General features: G+C 38.8%; 1 protein-coding gene across 10 annotated transcripts in view; it reads right to left on the reverse strand.

Annotated features, from left to right (window-relative positions):
- LOC105493874 (leucine rich repeat and Ig domain containing 2) overlaps positions 1 to 15,430 on the reverse strand; it is a 1,258,361-nt gene extending 1,242,931 nt beyond the window's left edge. For 8 of the 10 annotated variants that reach the window (XM_071077897.1, XM_071077888.1, XM_071077895.1 and 5 more), the window contains exon 1: positions 14,332 to 15,407. The gene's annotated coding sequence lies outside the window, so the exon portion shown is untranslated. Of the gene's footprint in view, positions 1 to 13,501; positions 13,712 to 14,331 lie in introns of those variants that run through there. The other 2 variants (XR_011612666.1, XM_071077889.1) reach the window with 2 other exon arrangements.
- Positions 15,431 to 16,241: the final 811 nt, after the last annotated feature.

A 16,241-nucleotide genomic window follows, 5' to 3' on the forward strand; every position in this document is an offset into this window, starting at 1 on the left:
ACATTTTCTTAATCCAGTCTGTCACTGATGGACATTTGGGTTGATTCCAAGTCTTTGCTATTGTGAATAGCAACATTCTAAAGAAAAGAATTTTAAACCCAGAATTTCATATCCAGCCAAACTAAGTTTCATAAGTGAAGGAGAAATAAAATCCTTTACAGATAAGCAAATGCTTAGAGATTTTGTCACCACTAGGCCTGCCTTACAAGAGACCCTGAAGGAAGCACTCAACATGGAAAGGAACAACCGGTACCAGCCATTGCAAAAACATGCCAAAATCTAAAGACCATTTAGGCTAGGAAGAAACTGCATCAACTAACGAGGAAAATAACCAGTTAATATCATAATGGCAGGATCAAGTTCACACATAACAATCTTAACCTTAAATGTCAATGGACTAAATGCTCCAATTAAAAGACACGGACTGGCAAACTGGATAAAGAGTCAAGACCCATCAGTCTGCTGTATTCAGGAGACCCATCTCACATGCAGAGACATACATAGGCTCAAAATAAAGGGATGGAGGAAGATTTACCAAGCAAATGGAGAACAAAAAAAAGCAGAGGTTGCAATACTAGTCTCTGATAAAACAGACTTTAAACCATCAAAGATCAAAAGAGACAAAGAAGGCCATTACATAATGGTAAAAGGATCAATTCAACAGGAAGAGCTAACTATCCTAAATATATATGCACCCAATACAGGAGCACCCAGATTCATAAAGCAAGTCCTTAGAGACTTACAAAGAGACTTAGACTCCCATACAATAATAATGGGAGACTTCAACACCCCACTGTCAACATTAGACAGATCAACGAGACAGAAAGTTAACAAGGATATCCAGGAATTGAACTCAGTTCTGCAGCAAGCAGACCTCATAGACATCTATAGAACTCTCCACCCCAAATCAACAGAATATACATTCTTCTCAGCACCACATCACACTTATTCCAAAATTGACCACATAATTGGAAGTAAAGCACTCCTCAGCAAATGTACAAGAACAGAAATTGTAACAAACTGTCTCTCAGACCACAGTGCAATCAAACTAGAACTCAGGACTAAGAAACTCAATCAAAACCGCTCAACTACATGGAAACTGAACAACCTGCTCCTGAATGACTACTGGGTACATAACGAAATGAAGGCAGAAATAAAGATGTTCTTTGAAACCAATGAGAACAAAGATACAACATACCAGAATCTCTGAGACACATTTAAAGCAGTGTGTAGAGGGAAATTTATAGCACTAAATGCCCACAAGAAAAAGCAGGAAAGATCTAAAATTGACACTTTAACATCACAATTAAAAGAACTAGAGAAGCAAGAGCAAACACATTCAAAACCTAGCAGAAGGCAAGAAATAATTAATTTTTAAAAGACCCTTTTAAAAAAGATATATAGAAAAATTTCATAGCACAGAGTTCTTATCTATGTTACACCCAGTTTTTCCTATTATAAACATCTTACATAAGTATGGTACATTTGTCACAATTCATGAACAAACAAAAGTTACATTACTGTTAACTACAGTACATACTTTATTCAGATCTCCCTAGTTTTTATCAAGTGTCCTTCTTCTACTGCAGGATCCCATACAGGATACTATGTATTAGTTGTCATATATCCTTAGCCTCTTCTTGGTTATGACAGTTTCTCAGACTTTCTTTGTTTTTGATGAGCTTGACAGTTTTGAGGAGTACTGACAGATATTTTGTATAATGTTCCTCGGTTGGGATTTACCTATTTTTTTCACAAATGGACTAAAGTTATGAATTTTGGGGAGGAAGACCACAGAGGTAAACCATCATTCTCACTAAATCAAGGGTACATTCTATCGTTATGATCACCACTGTTGATGTCGACCTTGGTCACCTGGTTGAGGTCATGTTTGTCTGGTTTCTGCACTGTAATGTTACTTTTTCCTCCTCCTTTCCATGCACACTGTTTAGATGGAAGTTACTATGTGCAGCCATGCTTAAAGAGTGGAAAATTATACTCCACTTCCTTGAGGGCAAGTATCTACATAAATTATTGAAATTGTTTTGCATAGATTTGCCTGTTCTTCCCTATTCAGTCATTCATTTGATAATGTGTTTATATCAGCATGAACTCATGGATATTTTAGGCACAAATTCCACATATTTTTAAAACAGCCTTACAGAGATATAATTCACATATTATACAATTTACTCACTTCAAATTGGCTCTAATTTGAAGAGATGGTAAAAATCAGTGCTTACTCAGATATAGAGTCGCTCAACAATCATCAATCCAGGTCTACATAAGTACATAAAAGTTATCAATTAAGCCATCTATGACCATGTGTTTAAACTACAATAGTCTAATTTGTATTGTTATATTTGTTCTATAACCTATAAAATCAAATTCATGTTATATTAAAATGTGATGAAACCATTATTAAAAGGCAGGAGAAATCCAATAGAAAGAAAGATATTTCAAGTTCATTGGTTTTACTTTTCTGTACAAACCTCTCATTATTAGAAAAGTAAATTATTTCATTTAAGATTATTTTATTAGTGGCTTTTAATTGTATACTTAATACAGGAATGACTTTCTGTAGGTACTGAGCACACAAATTTATTTTACACCCATGCTCCATCCTATCATCGTAAACTTCAGGTAAGACGTGCAGGCCAGAAATGTGTTTTTCACCCCTATTTTACATATTAGGAAACTAACACGTCATGAGATGAAGAGATTGTTCAAGGTCCAATAACCGGAAATCAATGTCAGTCAGAATTTGAAACTAAATCTTAAACTTTTAGTCATTGCATGTTACCTCTTTTACCAATTGGAAATGGTATTACTATGGTTTTGGATATGATTTAAAACTGTCTAAATGTTCTAAAACTCACATTTCAATGCATTTCAAAACTATTTAATAAGAACTACATCCAAAGATATTTTTAATGGTAATAAATAAGATACAACTTTTGTCTTCCAGGACCACGATTTGGAAAGATAAATAGACCAATGAACAAAAATAATAATATATTAAATAATACATATAAAAACAGAAGCTTGTAAAAGTAGAGAGATTCCAGGACTTCTGGAATGATTTATTGAGAATATGATGCTAAGTTCATTTTTTAAGTGTAAGTCGGAGTTTTCCCATGTGATCTGAAAAAGACTATTCCAGTTGTGGGAATCTCAATGTGCAAAGCCACAGAGATACAGTTTTAAATTGAGTGGCTGTATTAGTAAGTACTAGATTATTTTACTTTTAAATACTGTTTCCAACATCTAAAAATTAAGCATAAATTAATAATTACATTCATTAGTAATTTATTATTATAAAGTGATTCTTATATTTGATGTATCTATAGTCTTTCTAATTCCACAAGGAGAGCTAAATGGAAAGATAAATAATTATCTTCCCCAACATGCAAATAACTCCCATGGTTTTCTGCTATTATTACAGACAAAACATCTGATTATCATCCATATTCTCAAGCTGTAATTTGAAATCATTTATTTCTATTGAATCAAACTCCATACCCTTCCTTACGCTTTAACATAATCATGGAACCTTCGTTTTTGGGTCAGCTAATAATACTTTTAGTTTTAATCTCCTAATCTCTCTGTAAAACCCACAGTAACCATTCCTATGGATTGATGAATAGGACCGGAAGCTCCAGGTCCAACAGAACCATCATCAAATCCACTTGTTTTTAGCAGTCACCCAGACCTAAGTATTTTGCTAGGCTACATAAGGACCTATATAAATAACATGTGGAATGTATTCCAATTCACATTTATTTCATCAATCTTGTTCACACACATTTTAAGTGTAATTAAAGACGAAATGATAGACTAAATTTTTATTGAAAGTTTATGCAGTACCTGTGAGAAGAATCTTGAATTCAGAATCAACCATATATGCAAATGCTTCCACTTAATTTAATCATCTACAAAAATAAGGTAAGATCATGAACTCATGAATATGTTCTAGAATGATCTTCACTGATTATAATCAAAAAGTTCTTTAGAAATAAGGGGTAATGGACTACCATCAATCTATTTTAGTTAGATAGAATGAGGTTTTGTGGAAAAAAAATAAAAATATCAATGAAAACCATGTACAGCCAGACAAAGTAATCTGCTACAGACTTCAGTATTTAAGGTTATGTTACACAACTACTTGGAGGGAATGTTTTGCAAGGAATGTATCTGAGGCATGGGTAAATGAACTACATGGTTAAGGCCACTTACAGAAAACATACGAGAGAGCATGACTCATGTTTTTATGACCCATGTCTTATTCACATGCTTTATGACCCATGTCCTATTTAACAAGCTCCCTCTCTCACACTGCCACCCCAACTCTGACAAAAAATAAATTCTGTCACCAACCACTACCAGGAATCCAATCACACTAGTGTTACTAACATATATGTGACTTTGTTGAACATTTTGAGATCAGAGGAAGCAGTACCACTGCACAGAGTACACTGTAACTGAAAAATTCCATTGGACGTCTATCTTCTGAAGTGTTTTCTGGTCCCTGGCCACTTAATCCTCTTGTCTGTTATCCATACAGCATTTAGTCTCACTCTTCACACTTACTCACTCTGACATTTCTTGTGCAACATAGCTTCCTATTTTGTCAAACCTTAGGTACGAGGGAGCACCAGGAAGTTCCTTCACTTTGTATATTATGTATTGCTATGACATTAAATACACTTATGATGCAAATGTTTTACTTTTGTAACCAAAGAAAAATGAAAAAATAATAAAAATTACACATTAAGAAACAGGTTTCAACTCAAGACTAAATGAATGTATTAAGATGTGCCTTATGCAACTGTGAATGCACATAAAATAATGCATTTGTTCACAGTAGTGCTAGAAGAATACAGATGATGATTATGGGAATTATTCAAAGTAAGAAAAGAGTGTAATGACACAGGAAAAGTTAGTGTGATAGGGAAGTATAGTATGAACTCCTTCAGTTTACCATATATGAAGCGAAATTAGGTAAAATAGGAGAGATGAATGATTTGGATTAGTCTATTCGAAAAATAGTTCCCAACTGAATGCTCACTAGGAACCAGACACCTCTTACGAAAATTGTTCTATCTTTCTCTCAACCTCATGGATAAATTCTAGTCATTCAACTTCATTTTTTAATGCACATAACACAATTTCTCCTATTATGAATTCATTTCTCCCATTACGAATTCATCTCATTATGAATTTCATTTATTTTAGTTGCTTGTAAATTCTTTCTCATTAGCCTGTAAGTCTCTCAAGGGCAGGATTATATCTGTCCACTTCCCACAGACAATATATGACCCAGAGCCTACCTACTCTCATGCTTAACACAAAAGAGGTACCCAATAAACACCTGAAGAATTAATCAATCAATTCACTATAGACTAAGTATTGCTCTACAACCATATTTTCCTTCTTAAAAATATATATTGGAGATTTTACCATGATGGTATTTAAAGAACTACAACATTCCACTTATCGTCTTAGTAAACCAGAAACATACTGCATGAATATTCCAACATTTATTTATTTTCCTATTAGACATTTGGAGTTTTTTAAATTATTTAATAAAATCATGTTTACACAGTTTTGCACCTCCTTTATAATATCTCTTCCTGAGTCTTTTTCTTGCCTTATTTAAATGATTTCCATTATAAACGTTGAGTAAAAGTGATGACAGCATACATTCTAACATTTCTTCCAAGCTTAGAGAAAAAGCACTTAGTGTTTCACCATTAAGTATGGTATTAGCTCTAGGTTTATTGCAGATGTTCCTTATCAAGTTGAGGAAGTTCCCTTCTATTCCTAATTTGCTAACAGTTTTTATCAAGAATAAATGTTGTATTTTCCAATAATTTTTCTACATCTGAGATCACCATATGGTTTTTCTTTTTCTTTTCTTTTTTCTTTTTTCTTTTTTCTTTTTTTTTTTTTTTTTTTTTTTGAGACGGAGTCTCACGCTGTTGCCCAGGCTGGAGTGCAGTGGCGCGATCTCGGCTCACTGCAAGCTCCGCCTCCCGGGTTCCCGCCATTCTCCTGCCTCAGCCTCCTGAGTAGCTGGGACTACAGGCGCCCGCCACCGCGCCCGGCTAATTTTTTGTATTTTTAGTAGAGACGGGGTTTCACTGTGGTCTCGATCTCCTGACCTTGTGATCCGCCCACCTCGGCCTCCCAAAGTGCTGGGATTACAGGCTTGAGCCACCGCGCCCGGCCCTCTTTTTTTTTTTTAGACGGAGTCTTGCTCTGACACCAGGCTGGAGTACAGTGGCACGATCTTGGCTCACTGCAACCTCTGCATCCTGGGTTCATGCAATTCTCCTGCCTTAGCTTCCCAAGTAGCTGGACCTACAGGCGCACACCACCACACCCAGCTAATTTTTGTATTTTTAGTAGAGATGGGGTTTCACCATGTTGCCAGGATGGTCTTGATCTCTTGACCTCATTACCCACCCACCACGGCCTCCCAAAGTGCTGGGACTATAGGTGTTAGCCACCATGCTCAGCTAGTTTTTCTTTTTACTCTGTTAATATGGTGAACTATTTAATTGATTTTGCAATGTTAAACCAACATTGCATTTCTGGGATGAACCTAACTTGTTCTTGATGTATTATCTTTATTTGCCATTGCTATTTATACTTGCTAACGTTTCATTAATAATGTTTACATCTATTTTCTATAGGATATTGGCCTGTTGTTTTATTTTCTTATGATACCTTTTATGTTGGTCTCATAGTTGGAAAATGTTCCCTCCTCTGCAGTTTCCTGAAAGAGTTTATAGAGATCTGGTATTATTTCTTCCTTAAATATTAGAAATATTTTATTAGTAAGGTCATCTGTGCCTTCGGTTTACTTCGTGGGAAGATTTTTTTTGTTTTGTGTTTGGGTTTTTAACAGCTGATTTGCCACATAATTCAAATACCATGTAATTTACTCATTTTATGTGAACAATTAAATGATTTTTAGTGAATTTACAGATGTGCGCAACCATCAGCACAATCCCATTACAGAATAGTTCCACTGCCCCGAAAGATTCCTTGTGCCCATATGCAGTCACTCACCACTGCCAGTGCCAGACGAAAACCACTCTACTTTCAAATTCCACAGATATGTTTTTCTGTGCATTTCATATAATTATATCATATGATGTTTTTTGTTTCTGGCTTCTTTCAAGTAGCATAATATTTTAAAGGTATATCCATGTTGTAGCATGTATCAGTACTTCATTCCTTTTCACTGATGAACATTTTCCATAGTATGGATATACCTTATTTATCCATTTGCTAATTTGGTGTGGAAAAGTTTTAACTACAGATACATTTTCTTTAAAAGACACAGAGTCATTAAAGTTATCTATTTCTTCTTGTGTATACATAATATATTGCTGGAGGTTCACGGGAGCATTTCTGAGGATAAACTTCTAAAAGAGGAACTATAAAGAAAATTATTAAGAGCATTTGTAATTTAATATATATCCAAGTAAAAATTACTTAAAATGCATGTTAGATGAGCTGAACCAGTCTACAATGACTCCAATTATGTACTGAATGTTTATTTCCCCATCCCTTACCAACACAAGGAGTCTATCAATGTTTTCATCTTTGTCCCAACTCATCAGCAAAGACTGTCTTACTATTGTGTTATTTTGCATTGCTTTAATTACTAGAGAGTTTATATATTTATTGTTTACTTTTACATATTATTTATATATTTATTGTTTACTTTTACTTTAATTACTAGAGAGTTTATATATTTATTGTTTACTTTTATATATTTATTGTTTACTTATATATTTATTGTTTACTTTTATTATACTCACTCTCAGCCCAGTTTCCTCCCCCATATGAATCTTTTCCAGACCACTCGCACTTTACCCTATCCTGAATTGCCTGGTGACACAACTTTTGTATTGTTATTTTGTATAGCCTTGGGAACAATAGATATTTAATAAGAATATCCTGAATCACATGATAGTCTATTTTTGTTAGCTTATCATCGATTTTTGCCTTCTCTGCTTAACAAGAACACAGAATTCTTAAGAACAAGAACAAACTCTCATGTACCATTATATCCTGAATATCAAACAGAAAATTAGTTTATCAACAATAAGTATTTGCATATTAATTGATGTGAATTTAACTAATCGAGACCAAAGCTAGGCTTTTAACATTACCTACAAATAAAATTGCAAAAAGAAAAAACATTTGCACTCCATAATCATAGGCTTAACCAGCAGCTGACCTTCACATCCTCATCTCACAAGGACTGCTTTCAGCAGGCTATGTGTGTGTGTGTATGTGTGTGCATGTATATATGTAGATATACATATGTACATATATACACACACAGAGACTCTCCCTCCCTATGTATGCATATGCTCTCTATATACATAGACAGAACATATATATATATAAAGTATATATAAAGAAGATGTGTTCATATGATATTGTACATATACGTATATATGTATATAAAGGTCAAGTCAAAAATTAAGAAAATAAAGGCACTTTCCTTTTGAAAAATGAAGCTCACCGTTTCAAAATCAACATGTATCACAAGGCACTGTTGTTGACTCTCCTGGTACACCTGGAGCAATACAGTTTTTATGCTAATTATTTCTCTTCATGCTGGCTACTAGATAGATATCTTGCAGCTAACCATAGTTACATTATAATAGAATGAGATTGTCTGAAGACACAAAATCCTCTTATGTCGTCCAATTTAGAATCCATTTCACAAACTCTATGGTGCTACCAAGAAACTGAATGTGCTGGGAATCTTACATTTTTGCATATATTACTGTTACACTGAACTTCAGTTATGATATTTGTAAAGACAATAATTCTACCTTTATAGGCAATTTGATATAATGTTCCATCTATAACAACAAAAAAATGTAATTTGTTTTCTAGTCTAGGTTCCCAGGTTTGCATTTAGTCTTACTCGTTTTGTTAGAGAAAATACACTCATAGTTTTTATTGACAACGACACCAAAACTCTAGGGAAGGAAACAGTATTTGACTTACCCTTGCAGCCAGTAAAGACAGGCTATTCTTAACATTAACTAGTGAATACATTTAGAAAATTAACAAAATGTATTCTAGTCAAATCCTAGCGAGCCTCATATTTTATAAAAACAGCATATAATTATTTCAATGGTGCTTTTAAAATTTTATTCAAATCCATGAGTCATTTAATATCTACCATTTATTTTCTTCCTAATTCACATAATGAAAATAACTTATAACTAATATTATTAGCAATAAAGCCAATAAAATAAAATAGGACAAATGGTCTATCAGTGGTCCTGGGCAAATTCCACTATAAAAAAACTAAGATAATATATTAGGTTTGTGTTCCATTTCATAGATTAAATCACTGAACAAAATATTCCACAAGCTAAATATTTTTAGTGTTCATAAAAACTGAGTAACTGACCTGACAATAATGAAAGCAAGGATAGTTCCTACCTGTGTCATATTAAGTATACTTACAAGAAGAAGAAAAATGTAGAATAGCTAAAAAATAAAAAAAAGAAACCCAACTGAGACTTTATTATTAAATAATATTTTAACTGTTTTTCTTTTGCCTCTTATTTGTTATCAAAACTCTTTAATAGCAGCACAAATGCCCAAATGAACTTTTATGGCCCACACAATAAGCATTACAAGATTTCCAAACATCATGAAATTTATGCCTTATTAATAACTTTGAGAAAATCATCTCCCATACATACATATTAATTTAAATTTGACTTTCATGACACCTGTTAATAGTTCATTCAGAGAAAATATTCCTCTCATCAAAGGCATATCAAAATCCACGCTGCATTACTGACGTTTTACAAGCACTCTTTAAATATATTTTATGTATTCTTCTATCAAGTGTTACAATGCCAGGCATTTACTTGGCACCTGAAAGTTTTGTTTTTCTTTTTCCAATGCTTAAACCTAGCTGTTACTAATTTTTAAACATAAAAATAGAATAGGTAGATATTAAATATTCCCATTGTACAGAAATCAACACTGAGCCTTAGAAAAAATAAGACAGCTTTACAAAGAAGACACTGCTAGTCATGAGAAACAGTAGAATTCAAGTCTTCTGGTGTCAGATCCACTGCTTTTTCTATTTATTCATGCTGCCTCCCAGTGGCACTGGATTAGTCTCTCTTGGGAGATTTTTAGAACTAGGATCTTCTCTCTTCGAGGACATTTAAGAATAGATACAGCAATTGTATCTGTTGAGTGATAACACTTTTTTTAAAAAGTAACTTTTATTAAGGTTTAGATGAAGTTAAGGTTTCCTAAAATATGATACTAATTTCTGAACCAATACACACTGACAAATGTGACTCTACTACTCGCTGAATATGAACATTACATATTTTATTACATTGGCCAATTTGTTCTCAGAGTATTAACCATATGAAAATAAGCCACTCACAGCACAAATGCACCATGTTGTTAGGCTGTCCATCTATATCAAATGAATACTTATCCATGCTTTTATACTTCCCAGAAACAAAAGGCAGTGAAGTTATAGCCAGACACAAGATGCATTTACAATTTAAGAGACTGATGACTTGAACTCCCTAAAGACCCAAACCCACCTTCTAGTCAATTTTTGTATAAAATTAAAAAATAAATGCAACAATCTTAATATTTTAAGACTGTCACCCACCTACTTAAATGTAAATTGTTATGGACTGATCATTATAAAATAACTGTAAATTAGCATGGATTTAATTCTGAAGGAAATGTTTTGAAGAAAAAAAAAGGAAGAAGAAAAGGAAGGAAGGAAGGAAGGAAGGAAGGAAGGAAGGAAGGAAGGAAGGAAGGAAGGAAGGAAGGAAGGGAGGGAGGGAGGGAGGGAGGGAGGGAGGGAGGGAGGGAGGGAGGGAGGGAGGGAGGGAGGGAAAATTTCTTTAGAAGAATAAGAAAGAAATCACGGAAGTATATGCCATTAGATGGGTAAGCCTGATACCTGGAATTTAACCTTTCCCTCATATTCTCCCTTAATTTCCTTATCCCAAACCCTTTTTAAATTTAATTTATTTTCTTTCAGGAAATATGGTATTTTATGCTTAAATAGTTTTTAAAGCTATTATCATCAAAGTAGCCCCTGAACCATAAAGGGAAGAGGCTTGGTGACATATTTCAACAAAATTATAAATATAGTATTCACAGGTTGGTTGAGGGCTATGACAAAGAGAAATATTTATGTAAATTGAGAAAAGAGATTTTTTTTTCAATCTAACATGCTTCCTTAAGGATACAACATAACCAAACTGGAGAATCAGTAACTGACAAGCCTGTTTGCATATAGTGACCTCCTCTCCTTGTACTACAGGAAAACATTTCCACCTAGAGTCCTTTCACAGAATATCTAGAGACCAAATGAAATCAACCATAATGACTACCAGAGCCAGATCATAATCAGTTTTTAATTGAAGTATCAAGCCAATTAATTTGTGACAACTTCCTATCACTTCTTATTCTTGACATGAGGTTTCAGAGGACTCAAATGGTTTTCTGATCCATGACGGCTGTGGAACATTTTAATGTTTGGTCTCTTTTAAAATCACGTTTATTAGAGAGGAAAGCATCTTTAGAGATGGAGTCCTAAAGCTGACTTGAGATTACAAACCAGCCTCACTAGTTTGATTCGATTAAATGTCAAGAAACAAAACTTCCCTTATGCATCGTATACACAGAGTCTTAATAGCAGATCTTCCTTTGGTTTTAGAGGTGTCTTTCAGAAGTACATTTGAGCCCTAAATATGTATTTGTCTCGCTAAATTTAAGTCAACAAATAAATGATTAGTGTATGTATAACTTGTACTTATATTCAAATGAGTATCATTTTTTCACGTCATAAAAATTTCTAAAACACTGTATTTTAAGAACATGAACCATCCTTTTCAGGACTTCATCAAGATGTATATTCTTGCCTTCCACACAGAGCACCATCCAGTATGATACATGAAAGACAAACTTTATATAAATCTTCCTGAGATAATGCTGTGTGTTATTCCGGAATGAAAAACATCAATAAATTTTCCTGCTTCCATTTCCACTACAGTAAACTTATTATATAAAAATATTAACTTATATATGTATCTTAATCAAAAATAACAGATACCTTACATAACCAAACCACTTCTGCCATCAATAGGCAATCCATTCCATTTAAATTCTTAAGGTGAAATACCTGGCAGATCTCAAAACATTTTACTGGTTTTGAACAGGAAGTGCATTTTTTTTCTTCCTCACACTCCAACTATATTGGGAGTAATGCATGCTACTGGGTGACAGTGATAGAGCCCTAAAGAATATCTCCTTCTTTTAAAATGTTAACCACTGTTTCCAATTTCTGAAAAATATTTTTTGCCCTTTCAGTATGTGGTCAATATTTTCACCAATGATGGACCTCAGCTTCTATTTAGTATTCCTGGAATATTCCACGCCCCATGGTAATTTTTGGTCCTCCTTTAGTATTATTCTAAATATTCGTGTTTGTTAACAGCCACCTTTAGAAGATCCTGAAATTGCATTACTGAGTGTAAAATGACCACATATGGTATGCACAAACACAGCACAGCACACTGAAAAATGCATACATTACCAGCTGCCTAAAAGACACGGGGGTAATCACACCAAGCAAACACAATAAGCACTCTTTCATTTATTTATTTATTTACTGCTTAGACACACTCATCAAACATGTTCAGTGCCCACTGAGCCCAAGGCAGTACACAGCACAGATGACATCTGTTAGTGGCTTCAGCAAACTGGATTATGTCAAAGTGTGAAATGTGAAATGAATCTCACTTCATCAAATAAACTGAACTCCAAGCCCATTTCCCAGCACTCGCTCCCCCACCTCAAACACACAAGCTTAACTTCGCCCTCCTTCCTCTTTTGATGCTCAGACCATGACTTCCTTCTCATCCTTATCTCTCCTCTCTCTCTCTCTCTCTCTCTCTCTCTCTCTCTTCAAGTATTTCAGCAGCTTTCCTCTGTCCTCTGAGCCAATCCCTCGGGAAAGGAAATCAGCAAAATGCTGAATGGGGAGACTTCACCAGCAGGTGAAGAGGAAAAGAGAGGAAAAGAAGAGGGTGTGGTACTCCTTTTCTCCACCACACCCCATCCCTGGAGTCTTGCACTCCAGTCCACTGCGGCGCAAAGGGGGCACAGCAGGTTCCCTAGCTCACCTCGGAGCAGCCTGGCCCAGACCAGCCACCCAGCGTTCTCCGCAAAAAACTTCCCTTAAACCAGCCAAATATTCAAGGGAGGCGGGGGAAATCGGGCATTAGTGAATACACACACACCAGAGCACCACGGAGCGACACTGAAAGGCACCTTTTTTAGATACAGACTCTACAGACTCTCTCTCACCCTTCATTTCCTCCCACCCTGAGTATCTGACGAGAATTTACAGAGAACTAGGGGGCGAAAAGAGAGAGGAGGAGAAAGAGGGCATTACCTCCTGGGGCTGCCCTCAGGGCGCGGGCAAGGCTCTCATCCCCGAAGTGGCTCCAGTTCAAGGCACAGCTTTCCAGAGCTCAGCCGGGTTCGGACCCGCGTCCCCGCGGCGCGGCGCGGAGCTAGGAAGCTCGCCCGGACTCCCGCTCACGTCCCCCGCCCCTGCCGCGCGGGCTCCGCCACCCCGCGGGCACGCTAGCTCTCCGCGCTCGCCCCGCCGCCTCCCGGCGCCCCCACACCCACCCGCTCCGCGGCGCCCGCTGGGAGCCTCTAGCGGAGGCGAAGGGAACTGCAGGCGACCTGCGGCGCCCAGGTTCAGACGCGGGTTGCAGGGGGCCGGCCAGGCGGGAGCCTGAGCTTCGCGCGCCCCCGAGTCCGCCGGCCAGGTGCCGCCGCCTCTCCCACCAGCCCACCTGCGCCAGGCTCACCTGCCACCTCGTCCTAGCTGCGTTCACCGGTGCCCACAGCTCTCTATGGCAATCAGGGGGTGGGTCTGCGGTGCTAATAATAAAATTTTAAAAACTCTCTGGTAAAAAAATGAAAACCCAAAACCCAAATCCACGCTGTATATCAACCTCGACAGAGAACCCAGCCCGAAATCGATTTCCAATAGGTTTCAGAAAGTGTAAGGACAGGATACTCTCCGGCTTCCTGCCTCCCAGCTGGGCAACGCAGCACCGGCTACTCCCTGACTTCCCAGCGCGGGTCGTGCGATCGCGTGGCGACGCCAAGAGAGATCCTCCTAACTTGACTTAACCCCCACCCCATCTCCAACATCTATTTTAAGTTATTGTCTCTGGCAATTCAAGCAGCAGCTTTGCTGCCTCTTACCTTGAGGTGCTGTTAATTCTCCTTCGTGTCCTTAAAATCCCAAGACAAGGATGCGACGCACACAAGTCCAGGGGCTTTTCCTGGACTTCCCCCGCCTCAGCTCTGCCGGCTCCTCCTTTCCAAGGGATCAGGAGGGGATGGCGGTTCAAAAGCCCTCACCATAGAGGCGCCTCCAAGCCTTCGTGCCAGTGGAAACGGAGACCGGGACCACCTTCCCGGCACCCGGAAGCCTCCCAGCCCCTCCTCGGCCAACTTGGCTGCCTATTCAGTTTTCTTCCGTAACCCCACAGACACGTCAGTCAATTCCCTGGCATCAGGCAGGATATTCTTAGTTGCGGCCGCTCCTCTCGCTTTCTCTCGATAATGCCCCTCCCCCTTTTCTCCCCTTAATTTGGAAAATTTTCTACTCTCTGCCCGAATTAGGTGGGCATGAGGCGGAGAGGTGTAAGAAGAGCCACTCTAAGGCACAGCTTCAGAACGCCGTCTCCCTGGGCTGCTGCAGCGCGAAGGTGTCTACGCTGGGGAAACTTTGAGGGGAGGCAGCGCCGGTGCGGGGCTGGGCTGGCGGCGGGTGGAGGCGCCAGGTGAAGAGGCTTTGAGGAGGCGGCTGCAGGGCGGACGGCTGGGGCTCGGCGGCCAGGCTCAGAGCTCGGGCTGCGCACACACACAGGCGCACACAGGCGCGCACAACCGCGCGCGCGCGCAGCTACACACGCACGCCCAGCCTTGCGCCCGCGGCCCCGGGCCACTGGCTAGCGAAAAGTCGAGAGACGTGAGGAGGAGTAGGGGTTCCAGGGATGTTGATGACAGGAAGAGTCAATCAGTCCTCTCTAGTTAGCGGATTGCCGGCAGGCAGTTCCTCGCTGCACGCGCTTAAGTCCTTTGAGCCACCTCTCGGTTCTCTGCCCTGTCTGGCATTTCGACTCCGTAGCTCTTTTCTTGAGGCCAGTTACATCCCCTTGGCACCCGGCGAGAGGTCACTAGACTAAAGATTAGCCCTGTTCCCATCGCCACCCTCCAGGGGCCACCTCCGCCCCTTCTGTAGTGGAGAATTGAAGTGGCTGCAGCAGTTCGCTGGGGAGCTGAGGGGCTCCCCGAGGTCCTTCGAATAGAGGAGCCTACACATCGCTTCGTGAACATTATCCCCTCGCATCCCGTCTTTCCTTGCCCACTCCCTCCATAACATTTCCCCCAAGGAGCTCCGGAAACTCGCTTAGATGTTTTTAAAATGAATTTCTTAGGGAATTATAATGCCTAGCTTTTGGAACTGAGTTAATTTAGGGTCTACGCTTATATTGTAAACTGGACGGTAGCAGGTGAACGGCTCAGATGGAGAAAGGGGAGGGATTAGGAGTCTGGAGACCCAACCCCTTTAGCAGCCATTTCCAAGGTTTTGCACCAAGAGTAGCTGTCCGGGTCTCTGGCTAGCTCCCGTCCCAACTTCTTTTTCTTCCCTTTACGGCCGGGAGGGATCACTGGGTGCTACACCGCTGGGGCGTCCCAGGCAGGAGAGGCTTCGCTCTCAGAAGCGCCCCGGGGTCATCCACAACTCCCACGAAAGGAGCTTCCCAAGAGGAGTTTGTTTTACCCGGAATGGGCTGCTGGAATTAATAGATTACAGAAAGTAAACTTTTGCCCATTGTTTATTGTGCTTTTTTTAACCAAAGCTTGCATTTGTGCTTCGCCCGGTCTATTCCAGCACAGCGCTGCTCTGCCTTTTCAAGTGCGGGACAGAGAATTGCTGAGGATTTCTCCCCTCGGGAGCTTCGCGAATATCTATGGCTTGCTACCTGCTAGCGGAAAACGCAAAGTTGCCCAGCTAGGAGATGGCGCCAGGTTCCTTTACTCTGGCGCTGGGTGCACCGCTCCGCCACCCACTGCCACCGTCTCCATCGAGAATCTCCTCAAAA

This window comes from Macaca nemestrina, chromosome 14, assembly GCF_043159975.1.
Source record: "Macaca nemestrina isolate mMacNem1 chromosome 14, mMacNem.hap1, whole genome shotgun sequence".
Classification (NCBI taxonomy): domain Eukaryota; kingdom Metazoa; phylum Chordata; class Mammalia; order Primates; family Cercopithecidae; genus Macaca; species Macaca nemestrina.